The 23990-nt window shown below is 44.4% G+C and overlaps 1 protein-coding gene across 1 annotated transcript in view; it reads right to left on the minus strand.

Annotated features, from left to right (window-relative positions):
• KIF1A (kinesin family member 1A) overlaps window positions 1-23990 on the minus strand; it is a 2508766-nt gene that overhangs the window by 1949892 nt on the left and 534884 nt on the right. The window lies entirely within an intron of this gene.

Genomic DNA, 23990 nt, shown 5'->3' on the forward strand with positions numbered 1-23990 from the left:
AAAGATTATAGTATGGGAAGCCGTTCACGTCAAAATTACAGATCCCCATATACAACACCTTCTGAAATGCATATCGTGATGCAAAATGATTATGACACACACCAGAATGAATATAATATGTGTCAAGGTAAATAGGACACCTGGCAGAGTGAATCTGACTAGAACCCAAACAAATATGAAACCTGGCAGAGTGAATATACTACTTAGCGATTAATATGGATAACACACACTCTGAATTGAATAAGAGACATATTGAAATATACATCAATGATACTTTAATGAATATGGCCCTCACTATAAACAATACAGCAATCAGTGAAACAAATACAATATACATCAACAAGAATGGAACATTCCCTGAAATGACTAACATATGCCAAGAGGAATATGACATACAATGAAATGAAAATGACAGATTGAAATGAATATAAGTTACTGAAATGAATATATTATATTCTGAAAAGAATATAATGCATATTGAAATTATAATATACACTGAAATGGTTGTAACACATGTTGCAATGAATATAAATTAAGTTGAAATGGATATTACCTACATTGCAATGAATATGAAATATACAGAAATGAATAGGAGATGATTTCAAATGAATATGGCTTGTGTTGAAATACACATTGACATGATTATGATACGTGTTGAAATGGATATAATTCATGTTAAAATTAATATAAGATTTGTTATTTTGAATGAGACATCCATTGAAAGCAATATGATATATGCTAAGATGAATAGGACATGCATTGAAATGACTATGATCCCCACTGAAATTGATTTAAAATGTCTTAAAATGAATAAGCACCCCATGCATTTCAGGAGATGTCTTATATGGGGATCTGTAATTTTGACATGAACGGCTTCCCATATTTAAGAGCAAATGGAGAAAAAGCATTAAAGACAGATGTGAGCACAGCAAAAAAATGTAAGGGGTCAAAGGTAAGAGATGACAAGGCCAAGGGAGAGAAAGTGAAGTGAGAACAACATAGTATAAAATGGGATGAATACATGTAGCTGCAAATGGTGCGGATTAATACATTTAAGGGAAATAGGTTAGGGGAAGAAAACCTCCAGGGTTATGGAAACAATTTGGACAAAACAGAAGGGAAGGAGAAAGAGGAGGGAGAGTGAAAGGGTATGAAAGTGGGACCAAGAGACGAAGAGAACTGAGAGTGTTCAGAGAATCTACCTATGGTCATCTTCAAACAGTATCTGAAAAGTTTAAAAGTGGGAGATGGAAGATGATAGTGATACAAGGGGGACAAGTAGACCCAAAATTATGGCAGTAATAATAATAATCAAAACTCCTTCATCTCAATCTCCATTTCTCGCCTTCCGTACTCGAGACAACTGCTTGAAATTGAACAAACATACCGTTATTCACATTTTGCGGTTTCTCTTTATTGGACGAATTAGCTGGCATCGCACTGGACTCATTAGTTACATTGTTGTTTAATATTTTAACTTTAGCTTTTTCTTTCTACTACTTGTTCTAGGAACTTTGCTCTGTCTTCATTATATAAATCTGTTGTAAGGATTATAATAATAATAATACCAACCTGTGGACTACCAATGAACAGATGAAATCTGACCATAGAAAAGCGAATTTGAAACCCGAGATAGACTCGCTCACTCAAAGCTGAACTTGTAGCCAAGAATCTGAAAAAGGGTAGCTGAATGAAGGTTTAAATTGGCATAGACTAGCACTTAAACCAAAAGGAGTGAGATGTTCGTTTTTGTCAGGGAAGTACAGAAACATAACTTTCACTCAATTATTACCTTTCTATTTTTGGCATTTTAATATCAATCTCAAAATCTGATTATTTCTTACACACAGTTACATTAATTGCAAACAGAACGCTTATGTGTATGACAAAACCTAATGGGTACAGAAAGAAAAGTGGAGATTTGTAACTGCAATAGTTATTGCTAAAGAATCCTCAAAAAACCACAGCTGACATCTGTCAAACTATTTTTAGAAGACTTTTTCCTTGGAAATTGGCTTTCAAACCCATTACCCATTTCGCAAGTGTGAAACCCATAATACACAAAATATATAACCTAACCAGAGAACTATGGGAACATTTATGCAGGTAAACACTGAGATGGAATATAGTCCACTTAAGGTGGCGGAGAGCCCAAAGCAATGCTTGGAAATTATTCTGGTGAAAAGGACAGAGTTGACTTAGTTAAAGTAAGACTAAACAGATTACCTTTTGGAGTTATGCAGACAAAATGGAAAAAATGTGTTAGAAGAATCCTAAAATGATATCTGTTGATGTGGTCAGTGACTCAGCGCAAAAGAGAAACATAAAGCAAATTTGCCATAGTAAATGGCCTATAATACATAAATATTGCATAATCAACATCTGTGTATTGTTTGTTACATTACTGCACCGAAGGGCACGTTTTTAAATCTGTACTGATCAGAAATGCCAAGTCTGCTCTGTTTCTCTGTGCTCCCAGTTTGATTCTTCGGCCTACCTTGACCAATCCATCTCCGACCACAGTCCTGTCATCAAATCACTGACTTGGGGCAGCCCAATCCCTCCTATTCCCACCTGGCGGTTACATGCCGCCATGCGAAAGGACCCCCCTGTTCCGTTCCTCGCAGGTCTCCCACATCAACGAGTACTTTGACAATGTGCGCAATGAGATTGAAACTCATTGAATGGAAAGCCATGAGCTACTGCCATTTTATCTGGGAGATGATTACTGTCCTCGAGGTCCTCGAGAGGGATCTCTCCAGCGCCTAAGAACCTTCACTTGCCTTGAGCAGCGAGCTGTCCTAGACCCCTTACTCCATGGGGACCCTCTCTGATGTATGCTCCCACAAGGCATTCCTTTTCAGAAAGGCTCAGGTGTTTACACTTCACCACTTACCCAGCCTGCACGCACTCTGAGGGTGACAAGGTTGAGAGACAACTTGCTTTGTTGACCTCCTGGGATATGGCCTGCAAACCTATTATCAGCATCCGTGACCCCAGGGGAGCACCACTGCACTTCCAGCAGGACATCCTCTTACATTCCTGACTTTCTACCACCAACTCTACGCTGACGATCCTAAGCCTCCTATGATCCAAGTGTAAGAATTCCTAGACACTATTTCCCTTCCACAACTGCCAGCCACCTCTTCCGCAGACCTACATGCCCCATCACCCCGCCTGTACGGACATAGTTGTGAGTAAAGTTCTCAACTTAGATGGCCTACCTCTTGAATTCTATCATGTTTACTCAGGAAGTCTGGCTAACAACCTGGCAAAAATTTAGGAGACAGCCTAGGTGGAGGCCATACTGTCCACATTCCTCCCACCACTGCTGGTTCCCGATTCACGAACAAGTCTCTACTCCAGCGGACCCAGCATCATATAGACCAATTGCCATCCTCAATTCCAATTATAAAATCCTCACAAAAATCCTTGCCACTATATTCCCACCACTGCTCCCTGATCTGATCCACTCCGCCCAGTGCGGATTTATGCTGCAGAAGTACATCTCTCAATCTTCGCTGGCTTTATCGACTTATGGAGGCAACCCCCTGGGCCTGCTCCGTGCCTTGGCCCTCAGCCTCAATCTCCCAAAAGCATTGGATTCCCTGCGGTGGGATTTTCTTTTCATTACGCTACCACGCAACTGCATCAAACCTCACGTCATTCAATTTATTTCCATCTTCCCTACTTCCAACCTCAGGTCTGCAGCCAGCTTGGCCAACATGTTTCTAATTTTTTCACAATCTGTTGAGGCACAAGGCAGGGTTGCCCTCTCCTCTCTACTTTTTGCACTTGCCATTGGGTCTTTGGCAGCACACTTGAGGAAGGTGGGAGGGGAATGCGGATTTTCGTTGCGAGATAGGGTCCACTTGGTCTCACTATATGCTGGCAATCTCCTTCTATAGCTTCATGATTTCTGTTGTGACTCCACCAAATTAGGTTAGAACCTTGACAACTTTGCAGCACTGTCATGTGCTTTACTGCTTGTCCCTGCGCTCCACTCACCCACCCTCTGGCTTGGCTGGGAACTCATTTCGCTGGGAGGATACATCATTCCACTATTAGGGATCAGGGCTTACCACTACAATCGTGATATGCTGGTTGGCAACCTGACCGGTTACAATCCCCTGACCTCCCAGGTGGCATTCTGGAAGATATTGGTTTGTATTCCAATGAGGCGGATTGCCATTTCCAAAATAATCATCCTCCCTTTCATTGTTTATTAGCTTGGAAGCTTGCCAGCCACACTCACCTGGACATTTTTTGTGGCCTTGGACTCGCTCCTTGTTTCGCTTTTCTGGCACGCAGAGTGTAGCTCACCAAGTTACACCATTCGCAGATCAGGAGTTGGTTGGGGCAACAGACTTTAAACTCTATTTCTTGTTGGCACATTCAATGACCCCATTTAAGAAAGGTGCGACTGGGCTCTGGCACAAGTAACTTTGGGCCTCATTTATGAGTGACTCATTGCTGCGTGAAAACAGCGATTCGTCACTTTTCATTGCGCCCTCCTTGCGACATGCTGGATGCGTCATATTTACAGTATGATACATTATGTTGCAAGGAGTTACAGATACATCAGTATTTCTGACGTATCTGTTGGCGCAAAAATGACTCATTGCTGGAGTGTGTCACGAAAGTGACGCAACTCCATTAATTGGTCATTTCTCATGGGCAAGTCCCATTTCAAATGAGCCTGCATCAGTCTTAGGCCTGTTGTGAGGCATGCATAAGATATTGATGCATTTGCATCCTAGAAATGATGTGTCACTTCTACGAGGCTTACTTGGTCAGAACGCCCACCCTGCACACATTATACCTGGCGCAGGTATAATGTGGCACAGGGGTTTACAAAGTGACACATCTACCAGATGCATTACTTTGTAAATATGCTGCAACATGGCACATTTTGTACCCTGCTGGTGAGTCACATAAAGTGATGCACCGGCAGCGCAAAAGTGACGCAAGGGCTCATAAATAAGCCCCTTTATTTTTATAGGGCCAGAGGGCCTATTGGAACATTCGGTAGACCCTTTGAGAAAGGCCTGTGTTAACTTTGGGCCTTGATATGGGGAACCCTGAGCCCTATGCTGGTGTTCCTAATGCCCTCACCAGCACAGTTACCAGTATGGACGCCTTTTTGTCAGGGCAGTGGACATTTTTTAGAAAGAAATTGAGTTGGACACTCAGAGGTTATCTGGGTCTCCCAATGCTGCCCTGCCTTCTGAGCCACACAGCGTATCCTTTTTTTTTTAACTCTTTATTCTCGACCATACAATAATCATTACGGCAAGACGCACGTACGTTCTATACAGTATAGTCTTTTTCTCCCAACTAAACACATTGACAATTTGCATAGATACCATGGCATGTCACGTAGTAAAAGGTTGGCAGAACATTCAAGATAAGTCTCTGGCGTGTTTAATATCGGAATACCACCAACTGGAGCATCAATATTCAGTGCAAAATGTCAGTGAAGAACCAATGAAACATAAAAGTAATCATAACCCCTAAACCACCCTCCTCCCCGCAGCTCCTACCCCCACCCACCCGTCTCCTGGCCACAATAAAAACCACACACAGCGTATCCTTGCCTGCTCCCATCGATCTGGGACCTCGGCCAACATCCTCTTCACCTCCAATAAGCAAAAAGTGGGAGGATTCCTCACTTGTGTCCCCAGCCCTGGATGTCTCTTATTTGGCTGGGCCAGTTGACCACGACAATTTGGCAGGGCCTCTTACTATCAAAGACTTGGGAAGAGGCACCAGAGCGGCAGGCAAGAGGAAGAGAGTGGAGCCTGGTGGCAAATCTAAGAGGCCTGGGGCAAATTTTATTCAAACGTTAATGGACACTGACTCTGCAGCTACACAGAATGTTAACCTTGAAGCTCTAATGGATTATTTCTATGCTAAAATAGTCGCAGTCTTGGTCGCAAAGCTGGAGATCATTTGCCAAATCTTAACCGCAATTGAGGCGGATGTGTTGAAACAAAGCTATTTAAAGCAGCCCTTGGGAGTTTCCATACCTACCCTTGTCCCCACCTGTTCATCTACCACTCTTGAGAGGTGCCTTACACAACATGCAGTTGGGGCCAAGGATGGGTTAAAGGGTGCTGAGCCAGGGAAGGCCCATGGCCCAGCTTTTATTGGTGGGGCTTGTATTGGTTGGGTGGGGGGGGGCTAACCCAACTTCATAACTTTTGCAGGAGCCAGACCAGAGAATGGGGAATGCATTCAGCCCCAAAGATCAAAGCCTGTCTCTATTTCTAGGGGTTCTGAAGCCATGTACCGGATACAGGAAGAGTGACCCCACTCATCAAAATCTGTTAACTTGTCTCCTTAAGCCACAGTTTATGTTGTAATATTAGGTAACGTTGCCTCCCCGTGTGCCTGGTGTCTCAGAAAGCTTTTATCAACTGAGGAATAAAGTTGTGCATTGGCTGGGCATGAAAACTGTTTTTGGGACACAAGTCGGAGGCCACATCAACATGGCACGCCGGGTTAACTGACCAGGTAAAGGCAGAAAACCCTGGATGGTGATTGTTTGATTATAAATTTTAACAGACCGCATGTGGCAGAGAGGATTTTAGACTCCATTAGGCACCCCTCTTTGAATGGTTCTGTTTCTTCTATTCTAGGACTCCCATTGGGCTTTTTTTTACTAATCACCGGATGGTGTTCCTCAGTTTGATCAATGGCAAATCTGAGTGGTCATGCCCTGGCCAGGGCAGGTCAGAACTCGGACCCGCCTGAACAGTTTTTTAAATAGTTTTCCCCCTTATCATTATTGCATTCATTTGATTGCCTGACTGGGGATGCACAATTGAACACTCAACAGGTGTAAGTGGGGAGGGCCCCCTCTCCTCAGTCAAAGTGCTTGATGGTTACCAGAAATGGGAAGGCTTGTAAATTTATCAGCTGTGACATTGCTGGTATTGCGGTGAAGTTCAATGATTTAAAGTGGCAGACCTTTATTAGAGGATTTGCAGAAAATTGCCTCCAGGAGACATGGACTACAGTCAACTGATATTTCTTAGAGGATTATAAAACTTTTTTTCTTCCAGCATTAGAATTCATGGTGGGTAGACCAAAGAGGGGGCTGATCATTTTTGTCTCACTGGCAATTAAAGGAAGATTCAAAGGGTTATCATATGGTGCCACCACCCTGCAGGCTAAAACAATCTCTTCAGGTGCAAATACGTTGTTATTTTTAACGTTTTATAATGCTAAACCTCTCCAAAAGTTTGTGCCTATTTGTTAGGAACCTAAAAGGTTTTAAAGTGTCATCTGCACACATTGTGGTAGCAGGGTATTTTAATGTTCACCTCTGTGGGTACCAAGGGTAAATGGAGATCACAATGCTAAATTCCCTATAATGTCAGGCATACATCTAGAGCACAGCAAACAGGACTCAAGACTAAACGAATTATTAATTTAGGACACACAATGGACAAGACTTCCCTGACTCATTGGCAAACCTTAGTGACCCCTACCTGCCTTGACGGGGGTGTTTGGACCCGTTGCCCGCTTTCCTCGCTGGTCCCGCTGCCTGTGCTGCTGTGCCCGACCGCCTCCTGCCGCCGCATACCTATTCCACCTGAGTGCGGCCGCTGTGTGGAGGGGGACCCGTGGCGCACAGAACTCCAATTCTCAGCAGCCTATGCGGACGGAAGCCACCTTCGGAGAAATCGCGCCAGGAGGCGCATAAATTACAGCGTCACCCCCGGTGGAGCGGGGAGCTTGTCTGACTCATTGGCGAACCTTAGTGACCCTTCCTGCCTTGACGGGGGTGTTTGGACCCGTTGCCCACTTTCCTCGCTGGTCCCGCTGCCTGTGCTGATGTGCCCGCCCGCCTCCCGATACCTATTCCACCTGAGTGCGGCCGCTGTGTGGATGGGGGGTTTGTGGCGCACATAACTCCAATTCCCAGCAGCCTATGCGGCCAGAAGTCGCCTTCCGAGAAATCACGCCAGGAGGCGCATAAATTACAGCGTCACCCCCGCTGGAGCGAGGAGCTTATCTGACTCATTGGCGAACCTTAGTGACCCCTACCTGCCTTGACGGGGGTGTTTGGACCCGTTGCCCGCTTTCCTCGCTGGTCCCGCTGCCTGTGCTGCTGTGCCCGCCCGCCTTCCGCCGCCGCATACCTATTCCACCTGAGTGCGACCGCTGTGTGGAGGGGGGCCCGTGGCGCACAGAACTCCAATTCCCAGCAGCCTATGCGGCCGGAAGCCGCCTTTGGAGAAATCGCGCCAGGAGGCGCATAAATTACAGCGTCACCCCGCAGGAGCGTGCGGGAGTGTCCCGGGAGAAGCCTGGGACAAGGGCGTCTGTGGCCAGACGAGGCTGGGCTGGGCCACCCCCCTTGTATTTGCTCCTCGGGACTCTCACACTAAGCCTCCAGCATCCTATTCTCTGGTCAATTTTATTATTGCACTGTAGACGTAAGCATTTGAATCATGACATCTCGTCTCAGCAATGGTAGAAACTCCCTGGTGGGTGGTTCTGTTAGAGGGACACTAGATCACTTTATTACTAGGGCTGCAACGGTGCTGGAACGTGAGATAGCCATCACCGAGCGACGCCTCTCTCTAGAACCCCTCTATAACAAGCGCTCTTCCCTGGGATATATTCAGTCTGTAACTACACCTCCAGCTGACGCTATGGTAACTGATCTAACCGGTGATATGAGCGTCCCCTTGCAATTACAAGACTCAGTAGTATCAACTGAAATAAACAGGTATAGTAGCACACACGAGCAAATTACAGCCCCATCATCAGATACTTCATCAGAGGAATTTATATCTAAATCTCCTTTTAAGCACACTAAGAGAAATAAATCATATAGAAAAACTATTGCATCAGGGCAGATAACTAAAAAAAGAAAGTGTGGGGGAAATGGGCAAAATAGTAGATGTAAAGAAGCACCAAAAACTGCCCGAGTACCCTAAAGAGCCCAAGGATAGCTGCTAGGAAGACCATGTGGGATCACTTTCAGCCACCAGTTCCCCCCACCCTTGATTTAATGGGAAATATCGAGCAATTGGTAAAATCCTCAATACTACCGTTAGTGGAGAGGGTGAAAAAAATGGCAGAACAACTGGCGTCCCTTGAAATTTTAACCGCCACAAATACAGAATTAACTAGGGAACTGACCACTCATGCATTGAAACAACCCACACAGGTTATTCCCACAGGGCTGATACCAACCAACGCAATGATTAGTCAGGACCCTTCACCCACCGCTAAGGATAACTCCTTGGCACCCAGGACTATAGGGGAAGCCCAAATAATACACAATGGAGATAGAACCGGAGGGCCGGTTAATAAATCAGATGACCCCCATGGAAATATTACCAAACACGCGGCCACCCATTAAGAAGCAGAGGGGAAACACACAACAAATAGACCTGCCACCTGAGGGAGCACCCTATGTAGCGGTACTCACTGGGGTTCTGGAATTATTGGCTGGGAAAACTGAAATCTACCAAGAACTTAAAAATAAAGTAGTGTTTTGGCTGCGGCAAAATAGGCCACTGCCCCCTAACATTGACGGCGAAATCCTTCATGTAAGAAGGCTAGGATGGGTGGGGCACAGACCGAAGGACATTTAGGGGGATGTTATCATTAATTTTAGGGACCGCCGGGTAATCAAACACATCATAGACTGGTATACTGATCGGGGCGGGGGAGGAATCTCGACACACGATCTAAGTTATTTCTATCCCCGCTCCTTATTGTCTAATCCACCAAGACCCCAGTCACTAAATCTGGGCATTATAGAAGGCCCCCGTTTTAACATTCCCACTTTTAATCGTTTTGCTGCGTTTTCCGGCTTGGAGGGAGTAGATTGACTCCCTAATCCGGTTCCCAGGGACAGCTATACCCCTAATTATGCAGCAATGCAAGCGGCATCCTATGTCACAGCTGATGGTAAACACACTAATCGAACGGTCTCCAGCAATTTCCATGTGGAAACATTACTCAGCAAAAAGGATTTCTTAAACCCTATTAGCAAGGCTAGGGTAGCGAGCATAAAACGTTATGATAAGGTACCATCTACCACTCTCGATTCAGATACGATCTCCGGCACCTTCGGTGTCCACGCGGGGAATAAGGTAACAAATGAGGTACGCGAAAGGGCACAACATTGCACAGGGTCTGACCAGACACTGCTTAAATTTAATGATCCGCAGGGTTATGATCCTGTTAATAGGAAGCCCTTAACTACAGGCATTTACGGCTCCATATTAACTTGCGAGCCTAATAATTTGGACAGTCCATCGTCAGCTAATATCCCGCCAATTCAACCATTAAGTCACGACAAGGTTTATGATTTGCTTGCTATTCCCTCTTTGGCCACTAGGAAGGGACCTACAGCCAGCATGAATAGTACTGTTCCCACCAATAAGGTGGAACAGATCGATAACTTACTATCATGGAACGTGGCGGGGCTATCTGATAAATTCACCAACCCCATATGGTTAGAAATTGTTACCCGCTATAGTATTGTCTGCCTACAAGAAACATGGACAATCAACGAGACTCACCTTTTGGGGTATAAGATCCAACACACACCGGCTACGCCGAGTTTACATGGCAGAAATAAGGGGGGGGGGCTATGTACGTATATTTCGACTAAGTGCGGTTCGACGCACGTAAAGTTTACCTGGACGGAATTTTATCAAATTATCGTCTTTACATGGGGAGTTTTAAAAAACCTTACCCTGGTAAACTTTTATAATAATATCCCAAGCCCCATGATGGAAACAGCTCTTAATAACCTCAGGGCAAACTTAACCAAAATAGAGGAGCAAACGAACGCAGACACAGTGTTTTTTTGGGTGGGGGATTTCAATTGCCTTTTGTGCCCTCGGAGCAGGTTGGGAATTTGTGGTCTTGGTAATTGTAAGGAAATGCGCCTACCCATTTTGTACATACCAAAGTAGGGGACCTTCTTAACAGCTTAACTTCCCATCTTGATCTTTCGTATGCTAACAAATTATGTTCCCCACCTAAGGCCTTCCAATCGACTTATAACGGGAGAGGCTGTCACTCCAAGAGAAGAGATACCTGGTCAGATCGCTTATCTAAGTGCTATGTCATGCCAAAAAGACCACTACACCAGCATGTCCTCACAGTGATAATACTGGGTTAGAAAAATTTCCATCAGCCCACCGATATTGGCGGAGTGTCGTCATGTGGGATGTAAGCCATGAACCATAGTTTCTCCCAATGCACCTGATAATGATGCGGAGATAGGTTCTGGAAGATGTTATTCTGAACCACAGTATTTCAGAGGTAGGACCAATGGAGTAGAGTGCTTGTGTAAAAAGAAACAAAGGTGATTATAAAATTGGCTCCTGAGACAAAAAATTTGTTTATTCAGTATTGTCCAGGGTCAAGAATAAAAACAACGCCTCATAGTCTAAAAAATGGCTATGTCATGGCGTAGTGCGTAGAGGTCGACATGTTTCAGCTGGGAGGACAACTAGTCCAAGCTTTCTTCAGGACCTTAAGATGTTATGCATCTGCACTATGTGAAACATAAAGTGTATTTAACATTTTGGATTAATCCTACCGGATCCCAAGTATTCCCTGGTAGTCATCCAACTGGTCGTGGTTTTCCCAACAATCTGTGGGAGAACACCTCACCTCACCTGGCACCCACTCGGGAAGAAGGAGGCCCCGCTCTGTCCGTCGGTACCCCAATGGCCAGCGTCCAAGTGGGAGTGGACGCTGGCCATTGGGGTACAAATGGGGGACAAATTTTTTGTCTCAGGAGCCAATTTTATAATCACCTTTGTTTCTTTTTACACAAGCACTGCACTCCATTGGTCCTACCTCTGAAATACCTCATACCACCCTTAGATCAGAGCTGCAAATTTGGCAAGCCAGGCAAGCGTACCGTGCCGCTTTATTAAGCAGAAAAAATCATGAAGACGGACGTATGGCTGGCTCTTCAGGAGGCTACTGATAAGAGGGACAACACAGCCTTCTGGAAGGCAGTGAATGCTCCCTTCCTCCATAGTACGCAGTCCCCTAAAATAGATCTAGTAATATCCGGCGACACATGCGTCAGACATTTTGGTAGCCTATATGATAGGCTGGACCCCTTGGACCCTGGGGATATACAGAAGCCCTACGTTGGTTCACTCACAGGGCAAAATACCTATAGCTCCTTTCTGATATGCATTACATTTGAGTGTGCGGAGGTACTTATGGCATTGAAGGAAAGTCCCTCCGGCAAGGCCCCGGGCCCGGACTGTGTACCGATTGATGTATTTAAATCACAGCTGGATCTCTGGGCCCCTCTGCTCACAAACGTGCTAAATTCCCTAAACAATTCCGGGTTCATCTCCACCTGGTCAGAGGCTATCGTAGTGCCGATTTTTAAGAAAGGTGACAGGAATGACCCTTCCTGTTACAGCCCAATCTTACGGCTTGATGCCCTGATGAAGGTTGCCGGGAGGATAATATTAAATAGAATCCAGGAGTGGATAGAAGAGCACGATGTAATCTCCACATTACAATATGGTTTTAGACCGGGAAAAGGAAGTATTGTACAAAGTTTAAATCTAGCCCTAATAATAGCAAAGTATACCCAGGCAAAAAAGTTAAAACTTTTTGTGACCTTTGTAGATTTGAGTTCTGCATTTGACTGCGTTGATCATTAGCTACTCTGGGCAACACTCTCTGAGATTGGTCTAGATAAATGCATTCTCTTACTTATAAAAGAACTCTACAGGGGGTAGGGGCGCGGATCAGATTTGGTAGAGGGGGTGAATGTTCAGATAAGTTTCATATCCACCGGGGAGTGAGACAGGGGTGCATATTAGCCAGGGGAGGTAGGTGACATTTCCAAGTAGTGGGGCGCAAAGTGATTTGCATACAGCACCGTAGCGAGCGAGCGCAGGAGCGAGCCCGAACCCCAAAATGGGGGTTGGGGGGGATTACCCCCCCCCCAAAGATAATTTTGAAAAAAAGAAGAAAATCGTGCATTTTCAAGCAAATTTGAGAAAGCAGGAAGGTTAATAAAGCAATTGTGAAGTAGCTGCTTATTCAGTATAACCGCAGAGCTTCATACATTTCGTCCTATTACGCTCAGGTGCTGATTTCAGACTATAAGACTTTCATGAAAATCTCAGCTCTAAGAGTAGAAGTAGTTGCACAGCAGTTGGGAAACAGCCTTCACAAAGCATTAGGAAAATGAGAGGCAATTACTTGAAAGCAAACCATACAAAGTAAACTAAAGCAAGTGTGAACCTATGAACCTTCAGTTTGAAAGCAGGGTGCTAGTCAACAGGCCAGTCACATACATTTAAACTGAAGAAGAGCACACTTCAGCATTCAGGCACCAACATAAAAGCACCAAGCAAGTCAAACAGTTTAATGAAAGAAAAATGAAAGCAATACATCCAGCAAACTAAACAGTGACTCAAAAAGTAAACCGAAGCAAGTGCACACTGAAAGGAATGCGCAGTCATAAGTCAGACATTCACATAAAAGCAACTTACCAAGACACCCAATCAATTACATGGGAAAAACATGAGCCAATGCACCCAGAAAACCAGACCAGCACACCAAAGCATACGACCCCTGATGGGATGGCAGCTGTGCTCTTAGGGTCACCCCTCAGTTTTTTGGCAGGGTTGAGCACCCCCCAGTTTTATGCCCTCTGCGTCTAAAGGGGAGACAGGCAAAAGGGGTCATAATGGGACATCTGGCACAGCCACTTTGTAATCGAGGTCACCCACCCAGCTCAAGACTAAGTTACAGGCTGATCTTAAATCTTTAAACAACCACAAGGGTCTCCAGCTAGTTGGTTCTCGATCCAAAAGAGTCCTCAGCTCACTGGGAGTCTTTACATTGCGCCTGAGATGACATGACAATGTCCCTTAATCCGGAGCAACTGTGGGGACTGGTCTGGGTCTGGATCTGACTTGGTACGAGCAGGATACAAAAAGTAACGGGTAGGTGGTAACCCACTTCAAGTGAAGGAGCTGTAAGGAACCTAAGCGCACTGGTGTGGATACCACTAACAGGGCAGCTCTGGCTTTCTCAGGGTGGGTGTCAGCTGTGTGATGAAACCAGCATGTGAAGCAGTTACCTCAAACAAACTAAAACCAATGCACTCATCAAGACAAGGAGTTACATGAAATCAAATAGAAAACCACCATCAAGCCAGGTAGTCACCTAAAGGCAAATTGAAGTGACTGCACACTATGGGAAGTGCACTTCACCAGCCAGCCTATTACACTAAAGGAAAATAAAAGCAATGCTCCCAGTAAACAAGACAACATAAATTGAAAATGTTTCCCCGCAGGACCAACAGTCACAAAAAGTAAAGAAACAGAACAAAGTCAGAGGCACTCCAGGAATCCAGGAGAGTGGCCTGGTGGACTGTTCATGAAGGCTGAACCTGGTTCCCCAGAACGATATTCGGCAGCTCTGGCGTAGTGCCACATCCCCCAATGAACACCATACTATCCCACTGAGACACCCACACTGCCTTCAGCTACAACCCAGTTGTGCCCTGCTACATATACCTGCCAACTTTTTCAAGCATGCGCATTGTAAGTTCTCCAGCGGAACTGCGCACTACGGGCTGCTGCAGCCTGAGTGTGTGTGGACTGTCACTCAAGCTGCAGCAGGCCACCCCCCCCTGCGCAATTCAGCGCAATGTTTTATTTAGAGTCTAGATTGGATACGGCCGGCGGCCGCGATGCGGGTCCATGGTGGCTGGTGGGGCTACGCCCCTACGCCCCTACGCCCCAATGGACGCACCGCGCCTGCTCTTCACTCTATATATAAACTCTGTTGGTCAACATCTTAACGTGGCTTATCATGACTATCCCACTATCAACGGGACACCAATACTATATTACTGTATGCGGACGATGCCGCCATTCTGTCACAAACATGTGTGGAACTACAAAGGGCAGTAGGGAAGTTCACCAACTTCATGAAACACAGAGGTTTACATGTAAACGTGCCCAAAACTTTTACCATGTCCTGTGGAACTGGGATTAGAAAGAAACAAAGCCCAATTTTTTAAATGGAAGAAAGTTGGAGAACATAGATAGGTTTTCATATCTGGGCATCAACTTCAATAGAAAGGGCTCTTGGCAGGCTGCAGCACTGGCAAGGGGAATCGGGTTTTCCAGGGCTATAGGCGCACTGATCAATTTTTCAAAAAAATTGGGTGGAAGGCCGATCAGGCCCTTATTACAGATCTATAAGGCCAAATGCATATCAACCGGCACTTATGGATCTGGGATTTGGGGGATTGAGCATGTAGATAGCCTCCAACGCTCTGAGAATTCTTTCCTCCGATATCTATTGGCTGTCCCTCGTGGTACACCAACATATGTGGTACATAGCAAATTAGGCCTCACACATATTATGGATTAAATTAACTCCTCACCCATACTGCTGTGGCACAATGTTTGGCTAAGCAGGAGACTAGCTTGAACAGGGAAGTAATCAAAGACTGTCTCAGCTTGACCGGGGCTGATAACATCAGGTGGCTCAAGTATGTGAGAAACATGCTAAATGACATAGAGCATCCTGAATTTTTTTCTAATCCTTCAACTATGATTAAAATGCCCCGAGCACCCTTAAAAAACTGGTACTGCAGCACCTGGAAAGCCATTGATGGTCTGTAGAAAAGGGTAAGAGCATGGTAGTTGAGCATCAATTGTCTACCATCACAGAAGTGGTACAACTGTATTTAACTTTAGAACTATCCCCCTTCACATGCATGTTGCTTACCCGCTTTCCTACTGAAACCTTTTTCAGACTAATACATTTCCCACACCCAAATAGCTGGTCAAGAAATTTAGAAAACTACCCATGCGACAGCATTTCACCACAGTCGAATATCCATTACATACTATTCTGCAGGTATTATCAGCTTCCAAGGGCAACCTTTTTGAAACCCCTACTCAAATCATGGGGCATACGAACCTGCAGAGTTGCCTATTGTGATTTGAAAATTTTGGAAAATGCCCACGTTATTGCTGTTGTCTCCACTTATTTAAAAGCAATTATTAGAGCCAGGGCTTCGATGCAACCCTAGAATTAGTGAGGATCCAAATGAGTTGAAAACTTTAATATTTGCCTTTTGTATCAGCTGATATTGACTTTGGAGTAAATGAACTTAGTTTTAAGGATTGTACTATTTTAAACTCTTTTAATGTATCCATTTATCAGTGGTATTTTATCTTTGTATTTTTTATTCTCAAGAAAATTGTCTGCTTTTATGATACATATCGAATAAAGTTTGATGAATTTAATTGACATCCCTGATCACCAAAGGCATTATCCTGACTGTTGTCAGGAGAGGTTGTGAGTCTTTTATAGGATTTGTCTTTGTTTCTGCACCTTATTTTCTTACATCTCTGGTTTAGGGACACCAATGAGCATCTTCATGATCATAACCCAGTGTGTATCTCAATCCGTTGGTCCCCACTGATTTAAAACTCTAAGGTATGTGCTATTGGGGCAACAGAGGTGATAAGTGGGGTTAGGAGATTTAGGTGGTCTCAAGTTACACCTGATACCTTCTATAAGTCTCTGTACTCTAGCTGTAAAAAGGAGTTGGCTATCTGCACATTGAACACAAGTAATCCATGTGATATTTGGGGGGCCTTTACAGTGATTTCTAAGGCTGTACCGAGCTTATTAGTAGTACCTGTGTCCTGGTTGCACAATAAGATGGTTTGAATCTGATTGTTCAGAAGTGGCAAGGGATCTCAAGAAAGTTCTGAGTAATAATCTCAGGGACCCGACTCAAGTTAAGTCTTTTCGTAATTTGTATAAACAGGAGCAGGCAGGCATGAAAAGGATCTAAGGGAGGAGACCTGGATTGGACTGACCAAGAGGAGTCCCCTGAAATGCAGCTCAAAATGTTGGGGTATTACTAACTGTCCTCTTTTTTGCTCGGAGGTGGTTGCAACCCTAGAGGCACACATTACTGAAGATTCATGGGTGGCTTACTTTGAGGAAACCTACAATTCAGTCCCTGCAGAATCTGGGGAAGGGAGCATGAGCTGGAAAGAGCTGCAACTCTGATATTTTCTTGTGAAGAAGTAGAAAAGGGCATTATATGCTTATCAAAAAATCAAGCCCTAGGACCGGACAAAATACCGCCTGACATCTATGTAAATGATGTTGGAGTGTGGGTCGCTATTTTGACAGGCCTTTTCAACTCAGCACAGTCATGGGCTTTGTTCACTATTGTGTCCACGATTAAAAAGGGGCTAGAAACACTCCTCACTGCTAAAGGCCTATTTCCCTAGTCTGCTCAGCAGTAAAGGTTGTGGGGGATATTCTTTTGGATAGAGTTTCTGCATGGGCAGAGGAAAACAAAGTGATATCTGAAGTTCAGTATGGCTTTCGGGCAGGTTGGTCAACTGTTGATCAGTTTTTGAATCTGTACCTGGTCTTATGTACAGACCCATATCCCAGTACCATACACTTAGAATTTATGGACCTCTCAACTGCATTTAATCTGGTCAATTGGTCAAAATGTTGGCAGATCACGCTGAAGATGGGGTTGTACCATGACAATGTTTTGTTTCTAAGAGACCTTCATAGAGATATTAAAACTTCAGTTTTATTTTTTAAAGATATACAGTGTTCACGTTGCTTTAGTATTAAAAGAGGAGTATGACAGGATTGCATTCTGGTTGTACTTTAACAGCTTAGAGAAGGCCCTGGTTGATATAACCTGTACGTTAACAGTAAAGAGAAGGCCCGAGTTGATGTAAAAACTCACTGTCCACAAGTGGGGCCATGTAGCCTACTGGTGCTACTATATGCAGATGATGCAGTTCTTATGGCTAAAACTGCTAAGGGCCTGCGGTCCCTGCTGAACTCCTTAGCTAATTTTATGATGGACTTTTACTTACTGGTCAATGAGAAGAAATCTTTTGGGATGGTCATTGGCCTACACTCCAGTAAATCATCAAAGTTTAACCTAGGTTCTTGCGCCCATCCCAAGACTGAGGTGTTTTCTTACCTGGGTATGTTGTTTGATTCATCATTAAGTTGGCACCCCCTAATCAACAGAAAAAAGGAGGACTTTATAGTTGCAAACACTGCAGTTTTTAGTTTTGCTTCAAGACCGCGCAGTAAACCAATCAATGCCCTTCTTCAAGTTTACAGCACCAAATGTATTTCGGAAGTGAACTATGGGAGCAAAATTTTGGGATATGTTAACCAGGCTGAGCTGCAAACAGTGTTAAATGGGCTCTTGAGGCTGCTCCTGTTTGTGCCTCAAAGAACCCCATCTTCTCAGTACAGAAGGAATTAGGAGTAGGCTAAATAATTGATACTGTGGCCTTCTGTCCTCTTGCTCTTTGGTTGAAAATTTGGTTAAGGCCTGGCATCCAGCTAAGCAAGAACATTTAAAAAGATTGTTTAGCTCTAGATCACGCAATACCAATTGCTTGACTCAAGTACATCAGGGTCTCCTTCCAGAATTTGGGGAGAGGAGACTTATTTAGCACGCTAGAGGGGATACGCAAAGCAGATTTTAAATGGGTCACATAACACTTTTTTAGGCAGAGGCTTATGGGCAAGGAAGGGCTCCCATTAGCTAAGCACTGTGCTCTGCGTCACTTTATGTTACAGACAGTCTCAACTACAAAACCATACCATCTTGTTGTCAAAAGTAGGCATGACCGTTTTTTGCTACCCAGGTTCTGATTCGACTTATTGCCCTTCTTGCTAGCTTATCTTCAGGGCAGAAACAGGGGCCATGAACATTCCCCCTGAGGTTGTGGCAATAGGTCCCCAAAGGATACCCTGCTTTTTACTATGTTTTGCAGCTTTTATGAAATGCTCTGGAAGGCATATATTGTTCCCATTTTGAAAAGGACAAACTTCTCCGAAGTCAGACCGGCTCTTATGTTTTAACAAATGCTCTTGGGGGATATTATCTTTAATGTACTCTTTTTTTTTTACTTAGTTACTGTAAGGCTGAAGAATAGCAGCAACTAGGTATCCCACGAGGCTTGTGGTGATTACCCGCCCTTAATATGCACTGCATTAGCTGTGTTGAGCAATTAGTAGAGTTTTTATGTCTGTTTAACATTTTATGTTTCATTTTTATCTATATTTATTGACATTGTATTTTATCTGGTGTATTGAACTTTGTACGTGCTTTTATGGTTTTTCTCTATTTAGAAACCGAGTAAAGCTAACTTTGATTTGATAAAGAAGATTCCTGTTTTGCAAATGTGTAAATTTGTCTCTCCTCCTGGTGAAGCATGTTCTTACCACCGTTGGAACGCCTCGTCCCACCTGCTGTCATGGCTTGAGGCACAGCTCTCTTCAAGTGGGCCAAAGCAGAGAGCAATGCCCTACACTGAGAGGATTCCAGAGGACTCCTTAAGTACCCCATGGCCTCTTTATGGGATGCAGTCTTGAAAGAGGCAAAAATTACCAATGTGGAGGCCGCACTCTCCTGATGCGCTTCTCCCCTCTACGCCTATGGTGCGAACTCCCCTCCGACTACCCCTAGACTCATTGCACCCCTGCTGCCTTGCTCGACCCAGCCAAAGTGACTGCTCCATTACTTCAACCTACATCATTGTCATTTATTCACCCTACATGTGCCTTCCCGGCCATACCTCGAACTCACCCCCCCCCCCTTCCTCCCACCTACATTCACATCAATGCAAACGGTCCTGAACCAGATTACTCCCTGTCTCCCCAGAGAGTCCTGGGAACGGTTCCTGATTGTACATAGATATTTTGACAATGTGACCCTGGCTATTTTGTCTATTTGTACAAGGTTATTGTAAAACTTTCAATGAAGCTTATTTGGATTTTTTTTTATCTCAAGTACCATAATCCTTAACCCTCTGAGTTCTTCTGCTCCAACAAGGCTAGGCATCTTGGGGCATTATGGGCCTAATTACAACTACAGTGGTCCATAGGACCGCCGTAGTCATGGTGGTGGTCCAACAACCGCCGTATTATGGGACCACCAGCAGTATTATAACTGCAGCGGTCAGCCTGCCACGAGACCGCCGCAACAGCGGTCAGAGTACCGCAATATTCACGGTGGTGCCCTGAGGCGCTGCCAAGAATATTTAGACTTTCTTCACTGTCAGCTGTGTCCTTAAGGTTCTTTCTCCATGTTACTGCTGCCGGCCCTCTCTTGCCCCTGAGCATGGGGGTGCATGCAGGCTGGCACATGGTATACCCCCCTGTCTTTCCGAACCCCCAGTTCCAAGACAGCCTGGACTTTACAGTCCATGCGGTATTGGGACACACTGTGGCTGGCCCATAGCTCTGACTTTCTAAGTCTCTTCTATAAGCTTTTGAAAGACAGAGCCGCGGGCAGCTGGCACAGGACAGCACACAGGATTTTAACTTGGAATCTGGCAGGCAGTGTGTGGACGGCTTTGGCGGTCCTGGAGTGGGGCGGCGGCATGCCACCCCACTCCAGGTCCCCCAAAGTTGTAATCAGGCCCTTAGAGGACATTACAATGTGAACAACACAGGATACAATTGAGTAGGTAATTATCTTGCATAGCCAACCAACATTAAATGTTTTAACATGTAAATATCACAAGTTAGCAATGCTAATTACACATGCAAAATTAACAAATATAAGCAAGCAATGTGAGTAGCTAGAACTGAGTTATATGTAGGCCTGGGAAGTGAATCCTGTTCCACTCGTGGAATTTGGGTAATTTCATGTCCTGAAGAAGACCCTCCCAGACAATAACATTAACGCTCTATTGTCCAGGGGTCGAAACATCGACGTATGCTATCAAGTGTCAATGATCACCCATAATAATACAGAATAACTAGACCATTTGCTAGTTGAGTTAAATCACTTTTCTATATATTTCACACTGTGTTTAAATGTGTGTCTTGTGTATGTGTTTATTCGTTATGTATATATTGTGCTGTGATATGTAAATATATTCTTTGTTTTCACTTCACATCACCAAATCAAGTGTAAATGTCTAAGTGTATATCTGTGTGTACATATATTTGTTTTGTTCTCATGTTTTGAGTACATTTCTTCCATTTAATTACTATAAAATCATATTCTGATTCAGGAGTGCATGATTGTGATTTGTTTGGACGTAAATTGGATATGCTTCATTCAATGCTAGTCCCATCTTAATAGAGGGACCAAATATCCATGAGTGACACCTGAATCTTACCCAAAAAGCCTGATGGATTTTATCCACACGTGCACCATGCTGGTGACAATCGCTCTGCTTAAACAGTCAGTCTACACCAGGCACAGACCGTATGACATATTTGGCCACATCCTGGCCATCCTGAACAGTTCGTGCCCAATTGGTTCAGAACTCCTTAGGGACCAGTGGCAAGCTCTCTGTGACAAAGTCACATAATACGTAGGAGTAGCAGCCCAGCAAACAGCTGGTGTTGATTGACCGAATAGCAAGGCTAGTTGAGGAGAATGCTCATTTCCCAAATTCTTAAGTCTCATTGACTCCCTAACTGGCAGAGCTAAAGGAAACTATCTTGGATTATTCCTGCTAGTGGAAGCCTGAACCACTAGGCCGTCTATAGTAGGATGATGCGTCAAAAAAGCAGAATCGACTGGAGCAGTTTTATGGCATTGTGCTAACTGTCTATTTACAGGTAGACATGAACAAGGTTTTTCACAAATGCCTACAAAGATTTGTATATGTATGTATGTAAGATAGTTTTTGTGGAGCCTGTCACTCCAAGGAGCATCATGGCGCTATAACGGACCGATAAATTGAAAGCAACAGGAGGTCACAGTATAAGATAAGTGAGAGGACTAGGGAGTCTGGGACTCTGAAGATCCAGGTTTTCAGGGTTTCTTGAAAATTGGTTCAGCCTGAAAAACGGAGATGGATAGGTAGTGAATTCCAGGCTTTAGTTTCTAGGACTGCTACAGATTTGCCACCTTTAGAGATGTAGCTGAAGCAGGGGGTGAAAGAAAGTTGGATGATGAAGATCTTACGGGGGCTGCGTCACATATGGTTTAACTCTGACCCTCAGATACTTCGGTCCAGTTGATCTAAAGGCTCTGTAGATGATTATTAGGATCTTGAAAAGGATTATTTTATGGATAGACAGCCACTGTAAGGATTTTAAGGCGGCTGAGGAGCCTCGCGACCGTTTAAGAGCTATGCGAGCAGCAGCATTTTGGGTTATCTGCAATTTCTACAGGACAGACTTTTGGTCCCTGTATATAGGCTGTGACAGTAATCCAATCTGGATATAATAAGGGCACCTGCTACTCACTTTCTAGCCACACAGGGTAGTGGGTCAAAAACTTTTTGAGAGACTTTATAAGATGGAAACAGGTGCCGGGCACCGAGAGCCCTTGTTGACAGAAAGATAGTGAAGTATCAAATTCTACTCCCAGGTTCTTCACTATTTCTACTGTGTTTGGAGGAGAGTGAATATCCTTGGGCCACCAAAGGCGGTGGTAAAAAGTGTTTGTTTTTCCAGCATGATTTCAGTTTTTTGGGATGTTACATTCAGATGGTTTGATTTCATCCAGTGGAACACCTCTGTAAGGAAGTGTTGCAGATTTTCTTCCGTCATGGTAGAGTTTTTATCTAGTACTAGGATTAACTGAGTATCATCTGCATAGGAGATGGTTTCAATATCAAAAGATGCTATTAGGTATATCTGGGGAGCCATGTAGATGTTAAAAAGGACTGGGCTTAAGGCGGAGGCCTGCAAGACCCCGGAGGTTATGGTGTAATGAATGTGTCATTTATATGGTTGAATGGCCTGATTATGACTGTTGCCCATCACCATCTCAGTATAATTTGACCTAACATAGTGATGTGTAGGCCTGCCTTGTATGAATAAGCTACAAAGTAGGGCTTGATTATGTCCTTTTATGTTTCCGACTTTATCTTGCTTAACGGCAGTGCTTGCTATTGGCTTTGGCATACTCTTATGCCGTCTTGCATATTAATTTTGCTCGTTTGTGGGAATAGAGGCCTATGCTTGAGCGACTCCATTTTCGAAGTTGTCGCCATCTTCTGAGCCTTTCTAGGTGAGAAGCAATGTTTTGCTTTTCACTTGTTTTCTGCACTTCGTATTCTGGTAGGAACTGGTTCTTGTCAGAGGAATGTAGTTGCTCGGCTCCGAAGTCATAACACGCCTGGCCAGCTGAAGCTGTGGTCTTGGTGCGCAGTGGTATGGAATCTGATGGGAAAGAGGGGGCGAGGCTCACAGGAGTTTCGTCTTACGTTTTCACTGGTACTAAAGGAGGTGTCTGAGTTCCAATCTTCGGAAGTCCACCACAGGGCAGACGTGCAGCTGTGACGGTGGGACGAATTGGTACCGCCCTGTCTCTTGATTCGGCAGGAGCTAACGCGGTGAGAGTAGGTCATTTGAAAATTCCTCCTGTGAAGGTGCCTCAGGCGACCAAAGTGATCTCTATGAAACAGTACAGAATTCCTGGTGGGCATGATGAAATCAGTGCCACAATTCAAGATTTAATGGATGCAGGTGTAGTGGTTCCAATTACTACTGCTTGGAACAATCCCGTATGGCCGGTGCGCAAAAGTGACAATTCATGGCGCATGACGGTGGATTATCGCGATCTGAATAAACACACACCACCTTTGACTGTTGCCGTCCCTGACACTGTTACTTTGATAGAAAGAATTCAGAGACATACAAGGACTTGGTATGCGACTATCGATATTGCTAATGCTTTCTTTTCGATCCCTATAGCTCCCGAATGTCAGGAACAATTCAGTTTTTTATGGCGTGGCAGACAAATGACATTTCGAAGTTTGCCCCAGGGCTATTTACATAGTCTGACGATATGTCACCAGCTGGTGGCAGAGCACTTAGATGAGCTACCGGTAATTTCTGGAGTACAGCTTTGTCATTACATTGATAACATAATGATACAAGGTGAGACACAAGAGCAAGTTTAAACTCAGTTAGATCGAATCGTAACTCATTTACAAAACAAAGGATGGGAG

The sequence above is a fragment of the Lissotriton vulgaris genome, chromosome 11 (assembly GCF_964263255.1).
Source record: "Lissotriton vulgaris chromosome 11, aLisVul1.2, whole genome shotgun sequence".
In the NCBI taxonomy this organism is placed as follows: Eukaryota; Metazoa; Chordata; class Amphibia; order Caudata; family Salamandridae; genus Lissotriton; species Lissotriton vulgaris.